Here is a 22456-nt window from a genome sequence, read left to right on the forward strand (position 1 = left end):
TTTTTTTGACTTATAGGATAAAATGAGTTCGCTCACACACAGGGTTTTCAAAGTAGGCTACAACATGAAAGTCAGCCTGATGCAAATCCAGTTTTAATGAGTGAGCAGAGGGAATCGCTTCAAAGGCTGCTCGTAGTTCAAAGACCAATCAAACCACTTGCGTAAGTAAAAGACCTGAGAATCACAAATGAGTTTCTGAGACAACCTCTACTCGACTCTTGGACACGTGTGCATGCACGTTGGGCATGCATGCTGGGCATGCACACACCACGGTGCATGAGTGAAGGCCAGAGAGCAACTTCCACAAGCTGGTTTTCTCCTAACACGTGGGTCCCAGGAATCAAACTCAGGTCATCGGGCTTGGCAGCAAGTGGCTTTACTGACCGAGCCCTCTTGCCTGCCCTCTGCCCCTATTTCTCCCACAATCTCATCATCCTTCTTCGAGGGTAAGATTGTCATCCTAGGAAGCACAAACCAGCTTCCCAAGGACACAAATGAGACCCTTTCATCATAAACTGTTCTACGATGCTATAAAATTCAAATCAATCAGGAAGACATTCCCGATCAGCTTGCTTCTGTCGTGATAAAAAAAAAAATCAAAACAGAGTGTCACCCATAAGGACATCATCTCCTCGTCCACAAGGGAAAGGAGGTGCCTTCTGTTTCCACAAGAAAAAAATAGAGGAGTGGATGCATCTGATGAATGTGGTTTACCAAATATCCCGAGTGGGTCCTGTGTAAGAATCATCATTTATGAGTAAACGCGAAACCTTCATGCTCCAGTTAGCTCTAGTCACGTGTCACACTCTGTTGCTCACTGCCTTGCTTTGGGGGTCACCTCTAAAGCGAGAGCAAAACGTCTGAGTGAGCCGTTCACAGGCGTTCTGCAATCATCACAACACGTCAAAGGCTGGGAAGTGCGTGGAGTCACTGAAGTGGGGGAAAAATGAAAAAGATGGAGGTCTGTATTTCTGGAGCTAAGGAGAAATTGCAGATAATCCCAAAAGGTCCTGATCGGGGAGGGGGCAACACCCCAGATTTGCCATGACCCCAAACAAGGTGCGTAACACCAAAAGGCCACCCCCCTGCAAGAGCAGTTCTCTTCATAGCAACCCCAAATCACTGGTTTTGCCTCCTCTGTGTGTCCAGAGATCATTCATTCCAAGGCAGTGTCCTCCCCAAAACACCTGACGTCCTGTCAGGATGCCGTATGAACAATGCTGCCAGCCGTCACGTGACTCTGTTCTCTGGGCTTCTTCTCATCGTCCTCTTCAACCTATACACTGGGTAAGCAGTGAGGAGGAGGAGAAGGAGGATGGACACTTAATCTTAAAGAAATGCCAGATGCAGGAAGTGGGATGGACAAAGTTGAGATGCCATGGACCAGCTCTGGTCTAGGAGGATGGAAGAGGTTCCAAGAAGAGCTTCGTGTAAAACCCATTTTCTGAAAGTGTGATCGCTGCCCATGTCTGCAGACAGGTGTCACTTCTGAGGCACATAGGCCTCCACTCTGGCGTACTTATCAGGGAGTAATGATATTTAGAAAGACACGAGACAGGAAGGGAGCAAGGAGTCTTGACAACTAGGTTTCCCAACAGGAATCTGCCCTACAAGAATTGATTTTAGTACAGCATGGTCCCACACCTTTAATCCCATCAGGTGCATCTTTGTGAGTTTGAAGTTAGTCTATGTAGTGAGTTCCAGGTTAAGAGGGCTGCACAGTGAGGCCCCATCTCAAAAAGAGAAAAGAACTGATTTTATAAAGAAAACACCAGTAAGGGGGATCTCACTATGCATGTTCCTGCTAATATTCGTAACTGAGCCATCACACAACTGTGTTCAGGCCCCACCCTGCTGTCTGGGAATGTTCGGAGTTCCCAGGGCTCAGCTATGGGAAGTCAATCTTGGTGCTGGGAGGTTCCAGAGGTCGTCATAGTCAATGGTTTGCCGTGACATCCTTTGACTTCAAAACTCGGAAGAAAGACTTCTCATCTTAGACTGGCTTAGTCTTCTCAGGTCAAGAGAGGGTCTGCTTCCCTTCAGAACGCCTGCCCTTTAAGGAACCTGCAAGGGCAGACTTCATGTGTCAGTGACTCCATGCAACCTAGTAGGCTTTTGTGGTGGTCCAAACGTAAAATGTCTCCTGCACAGGGGCCCCAGCCGGTGGCCCTGCTTTGGAAGGCTGCCTCGAGGAGATGGAGCCTTGCTGGTGGAAGTGAGTCTCACTAGGGCGGGTCTTGAGTTTTGCTAGCTGGGCCCCTCTTCCCCATTGTACTCTACTTCCTAACTATTGCCACAATGTCACCCACTGGCTGGCTCTCCTGCTGCCATCCCTCACCGGCCACGTTGGACCGGATCCCTGTATGAAGTTGCTTTAGTCTTGTGTCACAGTGACGAGAAACACAACTAACGCAAACTCCGGGTTTCAAAACCAGGAGGTGAGAAAGAAAGGAATCTGGGGAACGGTTTCAGACCTCTGAGAAAATGATGCCTGCTTGCCCGGGTCAGAGTAGTGAGTTGGACTCGCCCTTGGAAACCTGGCTTTGACTGCAGAGTGAGGACTGATGTATGCGTGAAACTCCCGATATCTGGTGGAGAAAAGAAACACACCCCCAACTCCTAACAGACGCATGTAAAAAGAGACTAGGGGAAAGGAAGCCTGTTTTCACAAGAACCAACCCTCGTAGGACAGAGGACAGAGGAATGCGTGGAGAGCTCTAGCTAAGGGTGAGTCAGCACTCACCCCTCAGAAGCAGCAAGGAAAATCGAGAGAAAAACAGGCCTAACAAGCAAAGCTACACCGTAGAGATCCTGAAGGCTGGGACTGGAGAGATGGCCCCGCGGTTCACAGCACCTGCTGCCCTTGTAGGGGACCCAGGTTGGGTTGCCAACACCCACAACCATGAGTCACACCAATCCCAGGGGATCTAGTGCCCTCTTCTGGCCTACACACACGTGCAATATACAAAAATAAAAGATAACAGGAAACAGTATCTTACAATCTCACCAAAAGCAGCTAGAACACAACTCAAAGGCAGCCCTCAAGACAGCACACGGGGTGGTCTCACCTTCCCAGCCTGTGACCCTCTTACACAGCCTTCCGCCATGTTGTTTGATTGGAAAGAGGTGTTGGAGAACCACCATGTCTGGATGGCTCTCTGAGCTTGACAGAGAGGTAGGCTTCCTCTTCCCCTCTAACTGTGTGTGGAGAGTGTCTCTAAGCTCGGATGTCTGACCTTATGTGAAGGATGACCCTGCACAGAGCTCCTGCACACACGTCCTGCTCTGCCCTCCTGCCCGTGTGATAATTAGGTGCTGTGTTATTTGTGACCAATCAGCCCTTCCTGCCCGTTACCCTAAGAACCCTTCTATACCTTGCCCCCGGAACAAAAAAAGTGAGCCGTCTCTCTGGAGCTGACTCCAGGAAGTTCTTTCTGTCGCGCTCATGGTTTTCTGAACCCTGCTCGCCACTTCTGCTCTTTTTGCCCTCGTGGGCCGGTGGCCAACAGCCCCCATGGAGGAGGAGATCCACAAGAGGGAGAAGAAGGGAGGAGAAGCAGGACGGGGCTCAGCTCCCTTTGTCTTTACTCAAGAATTCCAGGGGCCGCACTCTGTCCCATGGTGACGGGCTTTGGGAAGGCAGGTCAACAGCCGGGCTGAATCCCAAAGCCCTTGTGCAAGGCTTTCTACAGGTTACAGGATGAGTACCCATGGCTGGAGGTTACAGGATGAGTACCCATGGCTGGAGGTTACAGAATGAGTACCCATGGCTAGAGGCTACAGAATGAGTACCCATCGCTGGAGGCTACAGAATGAGTACCCATCGCTGGAGGCTACAGAATGAGTACCCATCGTTGGAGGCTACAGAATGAGTACCCATCGCTGGAGGCTACAGGATGAGTACCCATGGCTGGAGGTTACAGAATGAGTACCCATGGCTAGAGGCTACAGGATGAGTACCCATCGCTGGAGGCTACAGAATGAGTACCCATCGCTGGAGGAGCTGTGGAACAGGTGATGGTTCTAGACTTCGATGGCCACAGAAGGACCAGGAGGACTCCTGGCCAGGGTGGAGAGGCTAAAGCTGGGAGCCTATGCTGCTACACTGGTAACTCTTCGCCACAGACATCTTACCATGGTCCTACTATGTCAATGCCGAATCTGCCCAGTGAAGACCGAGGCAGCCACGCCAATATGCTCTAAGCATCTAGCTAGCTCAGGTCTTCCATCCACAGAGCGCCCCTGCCAAGCAGCCTGCAAAGCTAAGGCCAGTGTGGGTAATAATGATTGTTTGTCTGTTCGCTTTCCAAGGGAGAAGGATGGAGACACAGCTCAGCAGTTAAGAGTACTGGCTGTTCTTCCAGACGACCCGGGTTCAAGTCCCAGCAACCACATGGTGGCTTAAAAATGTCTGCAACTCTTATCCTAGGGGATACACTGCCATTGTCTGGCCTCCTCAGATGGCTCCGTGGTTAAGAGCAATGGCTGGTCTTGCAGAGATACCTGGGTTTGGTTCTCAGCACCCACAACAGATGACACACAACCACTTGTGACTCGAGTTCCAGAGGAACACCCTCTTAGGCCTCTGTGGGCACTAGACACATGGGGTGCACACACAGGCAAGCAGGGACACCAACACACCCACAAATACTTTTACAGGCAGGAACAGCCTTTGTGTTACCCCAAAGGAGGCAGAAGAGCACCTCCTGGCACCCCACACCCTATAAGAACCCAGATGGACACAGTCCCTTGGTCCTGTCCCCACTGCAGTCCAGGACACAAGGGTGGTGATCCTAAAGCAACCGAAGATGGCCAGGAGTCAACCGCCAGGGCCTCTGCTCTGAGGTTCCCACCTGGCCGTTCCTATCACACTGATTATAGCAACGACTGGCCAGCTGGACTGAGAGTGGTAACCTCAGTGTCTACTGTCGCAGGGATCATGGCCTCAGGGGAATGCCAGGCCTTAACCAGACTGCTAGGCAAACGTGAAGCAGTAACCAGTAAGTGCTTCCGCATGTGGGTGAACACGGGTTATGGACTGAGGAGTCGTCGGGATTTGACGGGCGTGTAGGCACTTACTGGGAGCACAGGAGAGGCAGGGATAACCACCACCACCACAAGATCCCGAAGCTCGAGAGCCTCGCAGGAAGGGTCTTGCTGAGTAGCCAGGCTAGCTTTGTAAGTCATGTAGATGATTGCCTGGCAGTTACTTTAAAAGCCTTTGGGATAATCTTACAAGTATTTCCTCCCCATTCAAGATAACCTTCCATTTTTGGTTTCCCCAAAAACATAACAAAATGCTCGGACGGGTTATCGGGGGAGAGCTGTAGCAGAAATCACCACGGTGACAGGTGCCGTTACTGATAGGCTAAGTGCCTCCACCTAACAGTGCTAAGAGCCTGTGCTCCGTACGCTTTTGTCTTGGGTGATTCTGATAATTGCCCTACTGGACAGGTGAATGAAGAAAAAACAATCCGCTCCAAGACACAGAGCCTGGACGCAGTGGGAAACCAGATCCGACCATGGACCGTGCCCAGCTTGTTCAAAACTGGACACAGCAATAGAGTGACTCTCATGTCCGCAGGATGTGGGGTGATACCCGGCGACACACTCTTCATATCCCTCCAGTCAGTCCTGAGACTTGGTGACTCAGAAAGCGTTCTTCGGTGGTGTCACCTCTCTCGCCTGTAAATTGGCAAGGTGACATCTGTCTGCCCTCTTGGTGGCTCACAAGCAAATGTGACCCTGTCTGGTTTAGAACATGTACAAATGAACACGGTTATCACTTGACCAAAACACACCCCGATGATACCAGCTTCACACAGGCAAAAGGCTGACAGCCTCCTGAGATCCCAGACACGATGTAAAGGAGAGAGAAAGAAAGCAAGCTCACCTTGGCCCCGGGTATAAGAGTGAGCATGCTCAGAAATCTCCTGACGCCTACCATGTACCAGGTCTAGTCTGAGACACCCTCCCTGCGCAGGAAAGAATTGGTTCACCCTGAGACAGGCCTGGCCTCTGCTCTCTTTAGGTCTGGGAGGTGAAATCTAAGGGCTGTCACATGTTGGGACACAGCAGGCATTCTGCTATGGTTTATGGGAAGGAGGTCCTGATCCATGTAGTTCCAGCTAGAATCTGGGAGATGCTAGACACCAGGCATATGAGCCAATCCCAGAAAAAAAAAACTCCCCAAGACTAAAATGAGAGTCTTTCTCCCTATATTTGGGATCACGCATTATAACTAGACATTACCACTTGGCGTGAGTCTACTGAAAAAGGCCAACCAGAAGCTTCCCTTAGAACTCACCTGGACTGGTCAGAAGCTGTTCCTGATCACTGCGATGCATTATTACTAAAGATGACAGCATCCAGTAAGGTCTGAAATCTTCCTAACGAAGTGCATGCATGAGTGTGGCCTTGTAAACCCTTAATCCTCAGTTTGTGTGGGAGGGTGATCTTGGACCCCTGACTTGGTAGCTGATGGGAGATGTCATTCTGTAAATATGTGTCTCTTATTGGTTGACGAATAAAGCATTGTTGGCCAATAGGAATGCAAGATAGGTGGGACTAGGAGTCGAGGGGGATTCTGGGAAATGTAGTCAAGAGTGGAGAGTTGGCATGTGATCTCCAGGGAGGAGAGGATATGTCAAGAGGGCGTCCTCGGAAAGAGAAGTCCTTATAAAAATATATATTAGTAATTATGGGTTAATAATTAAGTCAGAACAAGCCATTAAGAAACCATAGCAAATGACCAACAGCATTATAATTAACATAGTGTTTCGTGTGTTATTGGGGCTAAAGCCGTGACAGGACCCAGGCGGGAATCCTACAACAGGAAGTCCCTCCTCAATACCATTTGCTCCCCCTGTTCTGTGCAGATGAGGACAGCGAGTGGCTGAGAGACCCCAACACTTGGCCATGAGTCACATCCGGTAGGTAGAATAAAGGGACATGGGCTCCAGGCTGAAGCACCTGTTAACACTCACCTGGGCACTCAGTGGCCCTGCCTCCATTGTCTTGGCCCATCTTAGTCTCCCCCGGAGGGGCAGAGAGTGAGGAGAGGCTCCATGCTGACCAAGTCAGTGCTTCAACTGAGAGAACACGCAAGGGGACATCTCCAGGCCTGGGACAGGCCACGTAAGACAGATGACGGATTCCCCCACAGCAGTTCTGAAACCCAAACCTCAGCCCTTTCTTGGCCAGGGCAAAAGCAGCCACCAAGAGCATCAGGCTGGAGAGCAGTGGTGAAATGCTCCTGGGACAGGACATTCCACCAAGAGGGCCCTGGAAGGGTACGTCAAGGGAGCAGGGGGAGGAGAGCCCAGAGAGGGAACAGATAGGGCAGCCAACACACATCTGTCCTCAGACAGGGAGGGTGTCTGTCTGCCCCGCACCACGACCTGCCAGGATGGGGGGCGGGGCAGGGCAGGGAGGAGGCTGCACACACAGCAGATTCCACCCCAGCGCAGACCAAGCTGTGACTGTCAACCCTGCCTCCCGTCTCCAGAAATCTGGCATGGCCAACGCCCTCAGCCTCCTACACACACGCCACCCCAGCACCGTGCCATTAAATCGGTTTCACAAGAGTAGAGGATTTAACACTGTCCCCTCTCCGGCACCCAGGGATGCAGACTCTGAGTCCCCTCAATACAAAGCCAAGCAATATAGCATGCTTAAACTGCAAGTTGTCTACCTCGCTTTATATTAACAATAAAAAATAGGTCTACTTCTATGCAACCGTATTTTTATTTTCTCTCAGTGTGTGAAAAAGCAGAAGAAAAAATGCAGTCAGTAGGATGGCTTTTTGTTGTCGTTGTTCTGTCCCTAGAGTTCGTGGATCTAAACAATGTGCAGCTACTGTGGGCATTTAGTAAATGGCTTTAGCAGATCTAAGTTGGCATGTAATGACTAGCTACACACAACAGCACCGATATTTCTCTGTGTGTACACGACTAAGTCCGAGTAGCATGTCTGTCACTTCAAATGTTTATCATCTCATTGTGCTGAGAAAAATCAGACTCGTGGGATTACTTTGAAATAGACATTAAATGCTGTTTAAACATAGTCACCCTAGAACATTACAACTTACCTCCAGTCCAGATGGATTTTAGGTACCTGCTATCTGTGTCTGTTCCCCTCTATCTCCTCCCTCCCTACTCTGGTGGCCACAATTCTCTCATTTTCTATGAGGTCAGCTTTCCAGCTCCCCACTCTTGAGTGAGCCCGTGCAAAGTTTGTCAAGCTGAGCCTCGCTGGTTCAGGTTAACATAATGTCCTCCATGCTTCCACAAATGACTGAACATTATTTGCTATGGCTGGATCGATACCACGCTACAGTGCTTTATTAACCAATGGGTGAACACCTGGAAGGGATGATATTTTAAAGGAAAGAGTTTTTAATATAGAAATAACTTTAAAAAAGTGCTTTTTTCTTATGATTGTGGGTGTTTTGCCTGTCTGCACCATGAGCATGCAGTGCCTGAGGAGACCAGAAGAGGGCATCAGATCCCCTAAGCTTGAATCACAGACAGTAGTTAGGGCTCATGTGGGTGCTGGGAATGGAGCCTGGGTCTTCTGAAGGTGCTTCTAACTGTTGGGCCATGTATTCAGTCCTGAGAAAACATAATATTTCTTTCTTTCTTTTTTGTTTTTTGAGACAGGGTTTCTCTGTCTTGCTTTGGAGGCTGTCCTGGAACTTGCTCTATAGACCAGGCCAGCCTTGAACTCACAGAAATCCATCTGCCTCTGCCTCCTGAGTTGCTGGGATTAAAGGCGCGTGCCACCAATGCCTGGCAACATAATATTTCTAATAAAGGTAACGTGGATTGATCTGGGGCTTTAAAAACAATACCGTTGCTACGTCCATGGCTCAGCGCATCTCTCAGCCCTGAGCAGAGAAGTTGCTTCTTGCAGTGGATGGTGATGAACAAAACCACAGCTGGTCAACAAGGAATGAGAGACTGTGAGGTGCTCGGCTCTGAATAGGAGGCCTGTGTCTCGTCAACTACCCTGGGGGCAGTGCTGCCCCCATCCACATACCCTAGCAAGGCTCGGGGGCCCTCAAGGAAGAGGGGAAGGAATGAGCTGAAGAGCGAGAGAGCGAGAGAGCGAGAGAGCGAGAGAGAGAGAGAGAGAGAGAGAGAGAGAGAGAGAGAGAGAGGAGAGAGAGAGGAGAGAGAACATGTTCTGTGGGGATGAATGATGGATGATCTGGAAGGAGTTTGGGGGGTAGTGAACATTATCAAAATATATCGTATGGAATCCTCAAAGATTTGATGAAAATATTTTAAACCCTTCAGGATATGACCTCTGAAAACAGCATCATGAATCTACAGGTCCCTGCAAGGTTGGTTTGCAGCGTGTTCGTGCAAGCCAAGGAATTGAACTTGTGAGACCGCATAGGTGTCCGTCCCAAAGAAATCCTGAGGTGGAAATCTAAAACTTTCATCAGCTTCTAAAGGGATCTCTGACCCAAGCACAGGAGGGCCTGACCCGTTTAGATCTGGCAGACTAGTGGTGCTGCTGACCTGGAAGACATCTGCGAATTGCGTAGGGTCAGAGTGGTTTTCCTGCTGAGAGGGGGGAGGCGACAGCTGTCCAGGTGCGCGGGTGAGGTTTTCCCCTTTATTAGAGGCTCAGTGGCATCGTTTATCACAGTCCGCCCAGCTTGGGGCCTACGAGCATCGTTCTCCCCACAAAATGTAAACTTGAGGGTAGACGGGGGCCTGGTGCTGTTACCACACGCACATGCTAGGCACAGCATTGGGGTCTGAGAGGTCAAGTTCCCGGGTGCAGCCAAGCGCCGCCAAGGCTGCTGGGTACTGCCTCGGGAAACCTGGTGCTCTTAGGTAGGCGCTCGACAAATGCTTCCCGGTGATAATGATGATCCTGCCTTCTCTGCCTGCTATTCTCACTCCTCGGATGATTCACACGCAGCAAAAATATCTGCTTTGGCTACAAAGGAAGAATGTACCCTCTGTGCGTCTGGAAGTGCCAGACTGCTGGCAGAATGACAGTGTGACCCAGCACACCCAGGGCTGCAGGGACTCTACATTTGGGCAAATACCCAAGAGAACCGAAAACATGTCACACAAAAACTTACACATGTATGCTCATAGCAGCATAGCTCATAAGAGCCTCAAAGTGAAAGCAGCCCTAAATGTCCATCCACCGTACCCCGATAAACACAATGCAGCCTGTCCACATTGTGGAATATTAACCAGCTATGGAGAAAAATAGCATATTGATACGTTGCAGCATAATGAATATTGAAGTCATAGTGCTAAACCCACAGAAGGCCATGTATTGCATTATTTAATTTATAAGAAATATCTAGATGAGGAAAACCCATAGAGACAGAAAGTAAGCTATAGTTTCCAGGGAACAAGGGAGAAGGGAATGGGGACAGTGACTGCTAATCAGTACGTAATATCCTTTAGCATATGAAATATTCTAAGCTGACTTCCTGATGATGTATGTACAATGCTGTGAATATATGAAAACCACTGGTTCATATAAACATTTTAGTGTGTGGCCAGGTGATGGTGGCGTACTCCTTTAATCCCAGCACTCAGGAGGCAGAGGCAGGCGGATCTCTGTGAGTTTGAGGCCAGCCTGGTCTACAAGAACTTGTTCCAGTACAGCCTCCAAAGTCACAGAGAAACCCTTTCTCGAAAAAACAAACAACAAAAAATATTTTAGTGTGTGCGTGCGTGCGTGCGTGCGTGTGTGTGTGTGTGTGTGTGTGTGTGTGTGTGTGTGTGTGGCATGCAGGTGACTATGCAGGTGAGTGAACCTGTGTGCATGCATACAGAAGCCAGAGGAATATGTTGGATATCTTCCTCCATCACTTTCCAGCACACTGCCTTGGGACAATCCTTCGCTGAGCTGGAAGCTTGCTGATTTGGCTAGCCTGACTGGTCAGGACACAATCGGGGTCTGCCTGTCTCTGCCACCCAAATACTGGGGTTACAGACGTGCGCAGCTATGCCCTGCTTTTTGTGTCAGGCTTGGATTTGTTTGTGTAACAAGAGCTATTGGCTCCTAAGCTGCCTCACCAGCCCATTCATGCGATTTTGAAGGGTGAAGCGTTTCCCTCTTGCTGAGTGGGCCTTAATTAAGTCCAATCACAGAACCATTGGTCACCATGAAAGAATGCATGCGTACCTACACCCTTAGGTTTATCATTCCATGCTGGTGGTTGTTGTAGAAGCATCACAGCTGGGTGGGCTTTTAGTTGCTTTCCTCTTTTGGAAGCTTGCATGGTACTTTCTGGTACCATGAAAGCTGGTCCTCCAGGAGAGGCTTTCAGGAATGATCCAGTTCAGGTCCTCTGGACGCTGTGTCCAAAGCACATGGTGTTCTTCAGCAATGGGAACTTACTTTCCACCCCTGGAAGGCAACCAAGGGCAACACTGATAACCCAGAATGGTTTGAGAGTGTCTGAGCAACAACTCAAATGCAGCTTCTCATGCCTGGTGTTGGAATGTTTTGTTAGATTGTCTCTGGCTCTTGTGGGGTGAGGGGGCATTGTCATCCAGGATGGAAAATTTTCATTTAGACTATATATGTAAGTTTGGGAGGCAGAGACAAGTGGGTCTCTGACTTCAAGGCCAGCCTGGTCTACAAAGAAAGTTCTAGGACTACACACAGAAGTCTTGAAAAACCAAGAAAATGCAAATGTAAAAAAGAATGAAAAGAAAAAAAGAAAGACTACATATGCATATTTATACACTGACTCACCTTTCTGTCTTAGGGTTTCTGTTGCTGTGTTTAAACACCACGGCCAAAAGCAACTTGGGGAAGAAATGGTTTATTTTGCTTTTATCTATGTTCATCATTGAAGGAAGTCAGGGCAGGAACTCAAACAGGAAGGAACCTGGGAAGAAGCTGATGCGGAGGTCGTGGAGGATGCTGCTTACTGCCTTCTCCTTACGGTTTCCTCAGCCTGCTTTCTTATAGCGCCCAGGACCACCCACGACTGGCATCACACACAAACATGAGGACCCTCCCACATCAGTGATCAACCAAGTAAATATTCCACAGGTCAGTGTGGTGGGGGCATATTCTCAGTGGGGCTCCTCCCCAATGACTCTATTTTGTATCACGCTGACAGAAAACTAGCCAGCACAATGTGCTATGGGTATTTTTAGGTAGATAAGCAATATTATGATTCCTTATGACTTTTTCAGACATCCTTACTGTTATTTTACCCTCCCTTTTTTTTTGAAGGGAGACTATAATTTTTTTATTATTTTAAATAGCTTGCTTCACATGTCAATCCCAGTTCCCTCTCCCTCCCCTCTTCCCGCACCCCCCACCACCCTCCCAGCCTCCCACCCTATCGCCACTTCCTTCCACATAGGGGATATCCAGAGTCTGCCATTTCTCTCAGGGCAGGGTCCAGACACTCCCCTAAGAGTCCAGGCTGAGAGAGCATCCCTCTTTGTGTTATAGACACATGAAGTCCATTTGTATGCCAGGGATAAATACTGATCCACTGCCCAGGACCCCATAGGTTACCCAGGCCTCCTCACTGACTCTCACACTCAGGAGGTCTGGATCACTCCCATGCTGGCCTCCCAGCTGTCAGTCTGGGGTCCAAGAGCTCCCCCCTTGTTCAGATCAGCTGTCTCTGCTGGTTTTGCCAGCCCATTCTTTGCCCATTTGCTCATCGCTCCTCTCTCTCTGTCACTGGGTTCCTTGGGTTCAGTTCAGTGTTTAACTGTGGGTGTTTGCCTCTACTTCCATCAGTCACTGGATGAAGGGTCTAGGATGGCATTTAAGGTAGACGTCAAGTTGATTATCAGGCTGGGCGTTGGTGGCGCATGCCTTTAATCCCAGCACTCAGGAGGCAGAGGCAGGCGGATCTCTGTGAGTTCGAGGCCAGGCTGGACTGACAGCCTCCGAAACAGAGAAACCCTGTCTTGTAAAACCAAAAAAAAAAAAAAAGTTGATTATCAGGAATGGCCATTTAAGGTGGTCTTTCCACTATTGCTTAGCTTGCCAGTTGGTGTCATCCTTTTAGATCGCTAGAGGTCTCACTGGTGCCAGATCTCTCTTAAAACCTATGACTCCATCTATTACAGTATTTCTCATCCTGTTCTCCCCCTATTCTACCCCCCACTCAACTTTCCTGTCCCCCCATGACCTACTCTCTCCTCCTCTTCTCCCCCTCTCTTCTTCCCAGCTCCCACTCCCCCCACACCCCCACCGTGTTCCCAATCTGTTCAGGAGTTCTTGCCTCATTCCTTTTCTCTGGGGTACCATGATTATCTCATACTCTCTGTCAATGGAATTGCAGATTGGCACTCTCCTGATCCATGTCTAAAATCCATATATGAGTGAGTACATACCATGTTTGTCTTTTTGTGACTGGGTTACCTCACTCAGGATGGTTTCTTCTAGTGCCATCCATTTGCCTGCAAATTTCAAGATTCCATTGTTTTTTTTTCAGCTGATTAGTACTCCATTGTGTAAATGTACCACATTTTCTCTATCCACTCTTCATTTGCGGGGCATCTAGGTTGCTTCCAGGTTCTGGCTATTACAAATAATGCTGCTATGAATATAGTGGAACAGATGTCCTTGTTGTATGAATGTGCATCTTTTGGATATATGCCTAAGAGTGGAATTGCTGGGTTTTGTGGTAGATTGATTCCCATTTTCCTGAGGAATCTCCATACTGATTTCCAAAGTGGCTGTACGAGTTGGCACTCCCACCAGCAGTAGAGGAGTGTTCCCCTCTCTCCACATCCTCTCCAGCATAATTTGTCTTCGGTGTTTTTTTTTTTTTTTTTTTAGCCATTCTGACAGGAGTAAGATGGTATCTCTGAGTTGTTTTGATTTGCTTTTCCTTGATGGCTAAGGATGCTGTGCACTTTCTCAAGTGTCTCTCAGCCATTTTAGATTCTACTATTGAGAATTCTCTATTTAGTTCTTTACCTCATTTTTTAATTACATCCTTTGGTGTTTTGGAGACTTGCTTCTTGAGTTCTTTGTAAATTTTGGAGATTAGCCATCTGTCAGATGTGTGGTTAGTGAATATCTTTTCCCATTCTGTGGGCTGCCTTTTTGTCTTGTTGACTGTGTCCTTTGCCTTACAGAAGCTTCTTAGTTTCAGGAGGTCCCATTTGTTAATTGTCAATCTCAGTGTCTGTGCTACTGGTGTTATGTTCAGGAAGTGGTCTCCTGTACCAATTCGTTGAACAGTATCTCCCACTTTCTCTTCTAAGAGTTTCAGTGTGGTTAGATTTATGTTGAGGTCTTTGATCCATTTGGAATTAAGTTTTGTACAAGGTGATAGACATGGATCTATCTGCAGTCTTCTGCATGCCAATATCCAGTTATGCCAGCACCATTTGTTGAAGATGTTTTCTTTTTTCCATTGTATACTTTTAGCTTCTTTATCAAAAATTAAGTGCTCATAGGTGTGTGGGTTAAAATCGGGATTTTCAATTCGATTCCATTGGTCTACCTGTCTATTTTTGTGCCATTACCAAGCTGTTTTCAGGACTATAGCTCTGTATTAGAGATTGAAGTCAGGGATGGTGATGCCTCCGGACGTTGCCCCATTGAACAGGGTTGTGTTAGCTATCCTGGGTCTTTTGTTTTTCTGTATAAAGTTAACTATTGTTCTTTCAAGGTCTGTGAAGAATTGTGCTGGAATTTTGATAGGGATTGCATTGAATCTGTAGATTGCTTTTGGCAAAATTGCCATTTTTATTATGTTGATCCTACCAATCCAAGAGCATGGGAGATCTTTCCATTTTCTGGTATCCTCTTTGATTTCTTTCTGTAGAGACTCAAAGTTCTTGATATACAGGTCTTTCACTTCTTTTTTTTGTTTGTTTTTTTTTTTTTGGTTTTGGTTTTGGTTTTTACGAGACAGGGTTTCTCTGTATTGTTTTGGAGGCTGTCGGTCCAGCCCGGCCTCGAACTCACAGAGATCCGCCTGCCTCTGCCTCCCGAGTGCTGGGATTAAAGGCGTGCGCCACCACCGCCCGGCCGTCTTTCACTTCTTTGGTTAACATTATCCCCAGATATTTGGTGCTGTTTATGGCTACTGTAAAGGGTGATGTTTCTCTGATTTCTTTCTCAGCCACTTTATCGTCTGTATATAACAGGGCTACTGATTTTTTGAGTTAACCTTGTATCCTGCCACTTTGCTGAAGGTGTTTATCAGCTCTAGGAGTTCCCTTGCAGAATTTATCAGGTCACTTATATAAACTATCATATCATTTGCAAATAGTGAAAGCTTGACTTCTTTTCCTATTTGTATCCCCTTGATCTCCTTTTGTTGTCTTATTGCTCTAGCTAGAACTTCAAGTACAATATTGAAGAGATATGGAGAGAGGGGACAGCCTTGTCTTGTTCCTCATTTTAGAGGAATTGCATTGAGTTTCTCTCCATTTAGTTTGATGTTGGCTGCAGGTTTCCTGTATATTGCTTTTATTATGTTCAGGTATGTTCCTGCTGTCCCTGATCTCTCTAGGACCTTTATCATGAAGGGGTGTTGAATTTTGTCAAAGGCTTTTTCAGCATCTAGTGAGATGATCATGTGGTTTTTCCTTTGCAGTTTGTTTATATGGTGGATTGCATTGATAGATTTTTCTAATACGGAACTATCCCTATATTTCTGGGATGAAGCCTACTTGATTATGGTGGATGATTTTTCTGATGTGTTCTTGAATCGTATTTGCTAGTATTTTATTGAGTATTTTTGCATTGATGTTCATGAGGGAAATTGGTCTATAGTTCTCTTTCTTTGTTGTGTCTTTGTATGGCTTAGGTACCAAGGTAATTGTAGCCTCGTAAAAAAAAAAAAAGAGTTTGGCAGTGAATCTCCCGCTTCTATTGTGTGGAACACTTTGAGGAGTATTGGAATTAGCTCTTCTTTGAATTTCTGGTAGAATTCTGTACTGAAGCCATCTGGGCCTGGGCTTTTATTGGTTGGGAGACTTTTGATGACTGCTTCTATTTCATTAAGGGTTATAGGTCTGTTTAGATTGTTTATCTGTTCTTGATGTAATTTTGGCAAGTGATATCTATACAGAAAATTGTCCATTTCCTTTAAATTTTTGAATTTTGTGGAGTACAGGTTTTCAAAGTATGCCCTGATGATTCTCTGGATTTCCTCAGTGTCCGTTGTTATGTCCCCCTTTTCATTTCTGATTTTATTAATTAGCATGCTCTCTCTCTCTGCCTTTTGGTTAGTTTGGACAAAGGTTTGTCTATCTTGTTGATTTTCTCAAAGAACCAGCTCTTTGTTTCATTGATTCTTTACAATGTTTTCCTGGTTTCTACTTGATTGATTTCTACTCAATTTGATTATTTCCTGGCGTCTGCTCCTCCTGGGTAAGTTTTCTTCTTTTTGTTCTAGAGCATTCAGCTGTGCTATTAATTCTCTAGTGTGACTGTTCTCCAGTTTCTTCATGTGGGCACTTAGTGCTATGAACTTTCCTCTCAGCACTGCTTTCAGAATGTCCCATAAGTTTGCGTGTGTTGTGTCTTCATTCTCATTAAATTCCAGGAAGTCTTTAATTTCTTTTTTTATTTTCTCCTTTACCCAGGGATGGTGCAATTGTGTATTGTTCAATTTCCATGAGTTTGTAGTTACCCTCCTTTTTTAACTTATCTCCTCCCCCCCCCAAATTATAGATCACTCAACTAGAGGGAAATCATGCCTGGAACTAACTACCCAGGGTTAGTGAAATCATAGATCTCGGAAGGGAACATACAACCACAGATTTACTAAGTCAGCATAACTCCTAACTGCATTCTAAGTATTCATTTCCATACCACAGGTAAGTGTAGTTCCCTCCCCCTCATCAGGGAAATGTCTCTTTACAACAGATGGAGACCATTATGGAAAACCAGAACTGAGCGGAAATACATTTATGGAGCCCGATCCCAACTGAGATCCCTGCAACACAGCCTCTGCACCTAAGGCTTAGAGATCATTACAAAGGAGGGGGCAGGAAGACGGTAAGAGGCTGAGACACAGAAGCGTAGTGTGTGATTCTGTCTCCTAGGAATGTCAGAGAAACTACACGCATGAAATCTTGTCAACATGGCTTCCTGAACATGGCCTGATACCAACAGACATGCTAACCCTTGAAGAGTGAAAATTCATGGGGCCTCAATCCTAAACCAAGCACTATAGGCAACTAAGGAATGTTCAGAGTAGGATAAATATTCTTTCCTGGGGATGAGCCCCCAGTCGGTTATCCAACACCAGATGGTCAGCCCTTTAACCACACACATACAAGTAACATTGCAGGGACAGAGCAGGCTGTGTGCAATAGATAGATAGATAGATAGATAGATAGATAGATAGATAGATAGATAGATAGAGATAGAGATATATCATAATATCATAAATAAAGAAAAAGAAGCCATGGGGATTCATGGGAGAGTCTGGAGGGAGGAACGAGAAAAGAGTAATGACATAATTATATTCCTTAAAATGCTTTAAAAAGTTAACTGCACATGACTAATATCCCAGGGAAGCTGGTTGTAACAAATTGGTACTCACTGCTTACTTTGTGGGGTGTCTGTGAGCTGATGAAGCATAGCCCCTAACATTCATCTGCCCCCAAAGCTCCTTTGTCAACAGCACTAAAGCCACCCCTAGGGCTACCCCACTGTGCTTCAGGGTGGCCTGGGGTGCAGGTGAAAATGCACAAACAAGTTATCAACCACTCGATGCTGGGGTAGGCCCCAAGACTGGGCGTGGTAGAAAAAAACCGACTTTAGCCTTATATGCAGCGTTAAAACTTATTAAAGAAAGCATAATCGCATATGCCTTGTCTCACTAAAATTTAATTTCGCAGGGCTGGAGAGATAGCTTAGTGTTTAACACCACTGTCTGGTCTTCCAGGACCCACATGGTGACTGCCAAATCCAGTCCAAGGGGATCTAATGCCCTCTTCTGGTCTCCATGGCACACAACATGTAGTCCACAAACATACATGCAGATGACACACTCATACACATAAAAATAAATACATCTAAAAAGTTAGTTTCACCTTAGAAAGCTGACTTCCCGGAATGCTGCTATAATGGTGAATACGCACCGCTATAGCGTATCAGATGGGTTTGTCATGGTCACAGAATGTACACGCCAAAGAGAACGTGGATGCAAAACTTGGGAGGCTGTAGGCTCATCGACGGTAGGAATTAACCACTCCGGTGGGGCAAGTTGTTAGTGGAGAGTGTGTGTGTGTGTGTGTGTGTGTGTGTGTGTGTGTGTGAGTGTGTGTGTGTGTGAGTGTGTGTGAGTGTGTGTGTGTGTGTGTGTGTGTGTGTGTGTGTGTGTGTGTGTGTGTGTGTGTGTGTGTGGTGGAGCATATAAAAAATTCTGCCTGCCTCCAGCTTGGTTTTGCTATGAGCCTAAAGCTGCTCCAGGCAATAAAACCTAATAACCCTGATTTACGAAATGCCTGCCTTAGGGACGGGAATGTGTCTTCAATACTAATCAGGTCACAGCATCTCGCGCCGAGTCACAGCCAAAATTAAACACCGATAGAACTGACAGTCAAGAAATCTCCACTGAGGCGATGCTGTCTACTGAAAGACAGTTATTTCTGACAACGACCAGCTGTTCTAAGTTACACCCCCTGGCACATGCAAAAAGGAAATCATTCAAAACCAGAGAAAAGGCAAAGGTCAGAGGTGGGGGGAGGGCAGGCGCCCCATTCCTGCACGCCCTGTGCTCTGGGCTTCAGGCGACACGAGGAGCGAGCTCCATGACGGGTTGCCTTCATCTGCCATCCTGCCTGTTTCCAGGGCTCCATTTTACAGTGCGGTGGGAGAGATGAGCCCATGCGGAGGTCAGTGTGCCGGGTGTCGTGAAGACCGTTCTTGAGAAGCGGGGAGACGCTTTCACGGGAAGTCGCAAGCCACAGGTGGTTTGCAAAGACGACCCCCAAGGGGAAGCTGCTGAAGAGATGGCCACCGTGCCCTTTGGTCGTGTGCTGGCTGATATGGTGATGCCTGGGCCCCCAGGCAGCAGCAGTCTGCAGAACAGATGCTCAAACTGCCTACTCTGGGGAGGACCCACGGAAAGGTCACAGAGGTTCCCCGGCAAGCTGGGGCCATATCGGAACACACCCAGCGCTGACACGTCTGTCTGTATTCTTTCGACAAATGGGTGGGGAGCATCTCTAATGTTGGAAATCGCTGGGCCTGCTGGAAGTTCATCTTCAGGGGCCAAAGCCGTCACTTTTCTCCTGGAAGTCACATCAGTTCAGGAAGGGGGGGAAAGGACAGGTAATTGGTGATGTATTAGAGCTAAACTGAAGAGGGAAAGGACAGAGTGACGAAGACTAGGAGGGCCGCTGGGCACGGGGTCAGGGAAGGCCTCTGGATAAGGGGCAAAGGAGAGGCACCATAGGAAGGACCTGGGAGAAGCAATGCTCCCGAGATCAGCGGTGCTCCCAAGATCAGCGGTGCTCCCGAGATCAGCGGTGCTCCCGAGATCAGCGGTGCTCCCAAGATCAGCGGCGCTCTGGAGATCAGCAGCAAGCCCCCAACGGAAGAGAGCAGAGAGGGGGGTGAATGAATGAAGTCAGAAGACATGAGGGAGCGGGTCATGGAGGACCTACCAGGCTCTGGCAGCACCTCTGCATCTAGAGCATTCTGAGAAGAGGATCTATACTTAAAGGGCTGGCAAGCACCCTGACTGCTCTGAGTTTAAGTCCAGCCTGGCCTCAGCAACTTTCCTTAGATGTGGAGGAAGGTCCCATAACCCCTTTCTTCTATCCTCGACTCTAAAGACAGAACCTCACCGCCGAGACTGCCAAGTTCTGCTTCTTCCTGGGGCTGGAACACAACTCCCTTGATGGGGAAGTCCTGTGCATATGTCCATAAAGCACTGTTGGCCAATAGGGAAGCAAGATAGGTGGGACTAGGAGTTGAGGAGGATTCTGGGAAGAGAGACAATGTAGCCCACCAGAGAAGTAAGATGTCCGGACCCTTTTCTCCGGTAAGAGAAATACTTAGATTAACAGTTGTGAAATAAATACTTAAGTCAAAGACAGCCAGTAAGAAACCAAGCAAACTGCCAACAGTTTCATAATTAATACAGCATCTTGTATGTTATTTGGGGACTACAACGCGGCAGAGCCCAGGCGACTGGTGGGGAAAAACCAAAGCGGCTGGCAAGGAAAAGGCTTCACCCTACACCCCCTCCCTCATTCAATTACATCTTCCCCAGCTTTCTGTTATTGATTTTTTTTTCACTGCCTAAGCTGCTTGGCTGTGCTGAAATCTGATCTGTAGACCAGGCTGAACTTGAACTCAGATCATTCAATTACATCTTTCACCAGCTTTCTGGTTTTGACTGTTTCTTCACTGCCTGAGCTTGGCTGTTTTGGAATTTGCTCTGTAGACCAGGCTGGCCTCAAACTCAGAGATCCGCCAGCCTCTGCCTTCCTGTGCTGGGATTAAAGGTGTGCGCCACCACACTTGGCTCTAAGCTCTCCTTTAATTCTTTTTCACAAGTTGGAAACTCAGCTGTGCGGAATTTAGGCCTGGGAGCATCACTCCCTTAATCCCATCTCTTAATGCGTTTATCTCCTTGAACACGGGACTTAACACCGTTCTGCTACCTGGTGCTCTTTTCCTCCTTAAATTGTACAGCTTGTGTTTTTCTTTGCTCAGCTTGCTCGTTTTCATTATAAATCTTTATAAGCATGAGTTCTAGTAATCTCCTGACAGAGCCTATGCTTGAATGTTTTGAGATTTCCTCTGCCAACAGAATTAATCCAAAACTTTTCATGTTAGCCTCAGGAAGACTCTTCATACAAGGGTGAAAAGCAGCTACTTTCTTTACCCGAGTATCACAAGAAAGATCTCTAGGCAACACTAAAATTCTTCTCCTCGAGAACCTCTTGAGCCAGCCCCTGACAGTTCAAACAACTCTTAGTGTGGCCCATTAAGCAGTGCTTGAAGCATTCCGCTGCTTTCCTAACCCAAAGTATCAAAGTCCAAATTCCTCCAAACAAAACATGATCAGGACTATCTCAGCAATACCTCAGTCCCTGGCACCAACTTCTGTCCGAGTTAGAGTTTCTATTGCTGTGAAGGGACACCATGACCACGGGGCAACTCTTATAAAAGGGAATACAATTAACCTGGGTGGCTTGCATTTTCAGAGGTTCAGTCCATTATCATCATGGTACAACATGGTTGAGTGCAGGCACACACGGCGCTGGAGAAGGGGCTGAGAGTCCTACATCTTGATCTGCAGGCAGCAGGAAGTGAACTGACACTGAAGTAGCTTGAGCATATGAGACCTCAAGGCCCGCCCCCACGGTGACACGCTTCCTCCAGCAAGATCACACCTACTCCAACCAAGCCGCACCGTCTACAATTGCCAACCCCTACGCGCGTATGGGGGCCAATTACATTCTAACTACCACAACCACTCATACTTTACCCCTTAGCAACCAGTTCTACTTCCTCCTGGACCCAGTAAAAGGAAACCGCAAATGACACCTGCGGGAGCCCTACCTCAAGCAGCCCACCACTCTTGCAGCATTCCTAGTTATGTGTACATTTAAGTCCTTTAAGACTCTAAAAACCCGGAAACACTTGGTCCAGACTGTGGCACGGGCAATGCCACCAAATTCCGTTTCTGCCAGTCTTGATCTTGGCCCCTCGTCTCCAGAACTGGGGTAGGAAACGTTTGCTTTCAAAGGCACCCAGGCTGTGGTGATTTATCACCGCAGCACAGACTAAGGCAGGGAGGGAGGGTGGAGGCAGAACCCTTGACACCTGCCACACGTCAAACCCTCCAGCAGCACCTAACACCGTTCTCGCGTATATGAAGATGCCAAAAGAAAGACGGCAGTGTTGGTGCTCGCTTCGGCAGCACATATACTAAAATTGGAACGATACAGAGAAGATTAGCATGGCCCCTGCGCAAGGATGACACGCAAATTCGTGAAGCGTTCCATGTTTTTCTCACCCCTGTCAGAATGGCTAAAATCAAAAACACCAATGACAATTTATGCTGGAGAGGATGTGGTGAAAGGGGGACACTCCTCCATTGCTGGTGGGAGTGCCAACTGGTTCAGCCACTTTGGAAATCAGTGTGGAGATTCCTCAGAAAAATGGGAATAAACCTACCACAAGACCCAGCAACTCCACTCTTAGGCATATATCCAAAAGATGCCCATTCATACAACAAAGATGTCTGTTCCACTATGTTCATAGCAGCTTTATTTTAATAGCTAGAACTTGGAAGCAACCTAGATGTCACTCACCCGAAGAGTGGATAGAGAAAATGTGGTACATCTACACAATGGAGTACTATTCAGCAGAAAAAAATAATGGAATCATGAGATTCGCAGGCAAATGAATGACACTAGAAGAAACCATCCTGAGTGAGGTAACCCAGTCACAAAAAGAGAAACATGGCATGTACTCTCTCATATATGGATTTTAGACA

The 22456-nt window shown here is 47.4% G+C and overlaps 1 protein-coding gene and 1 non-coding gene across 2 annotated transcripts in view; one reads left to right on the forward strand and one right to left on the reverse strand.

Annotated features, from left to right (window-relative positions):
• Rbm20 (RNA binding motif protein 20) overlaps nt 1-22456 on the reverse strand; it is a 195817-nt gene that overhangs the window by 103158 nt on the left and 70203 nt on the right. The gene's annotated exons all lie outside the window — the stretch shown is intronic.
• Nucleotides 21862-21968, forward strand: LOC121135703. The gene has a single exon (XR_005872801.1). It is a non-coding gene; the product is annotated as a U6 spliceosomal RNA (small nuclear RNA).

The sequence above is a fragment of the Mesocricetus auratus genome, unplaced genomic scaffold (assembly GCF_017639785.1).
Source record: "Mesocricetus auratus isolate SY011 unplaced genomic scaffold, BCM_Maur_2.0 Super-Scaffold_4256, whole genome shotgun sequence".
In the NCBI taxonomy this organism is placed as follows: domain Eukaryota; kingdom Metazoa; phylum Chordata; class Mammalia; order Rodentia; family Cricetidae; genus Mesocricetus; species Mesocricetus auratus.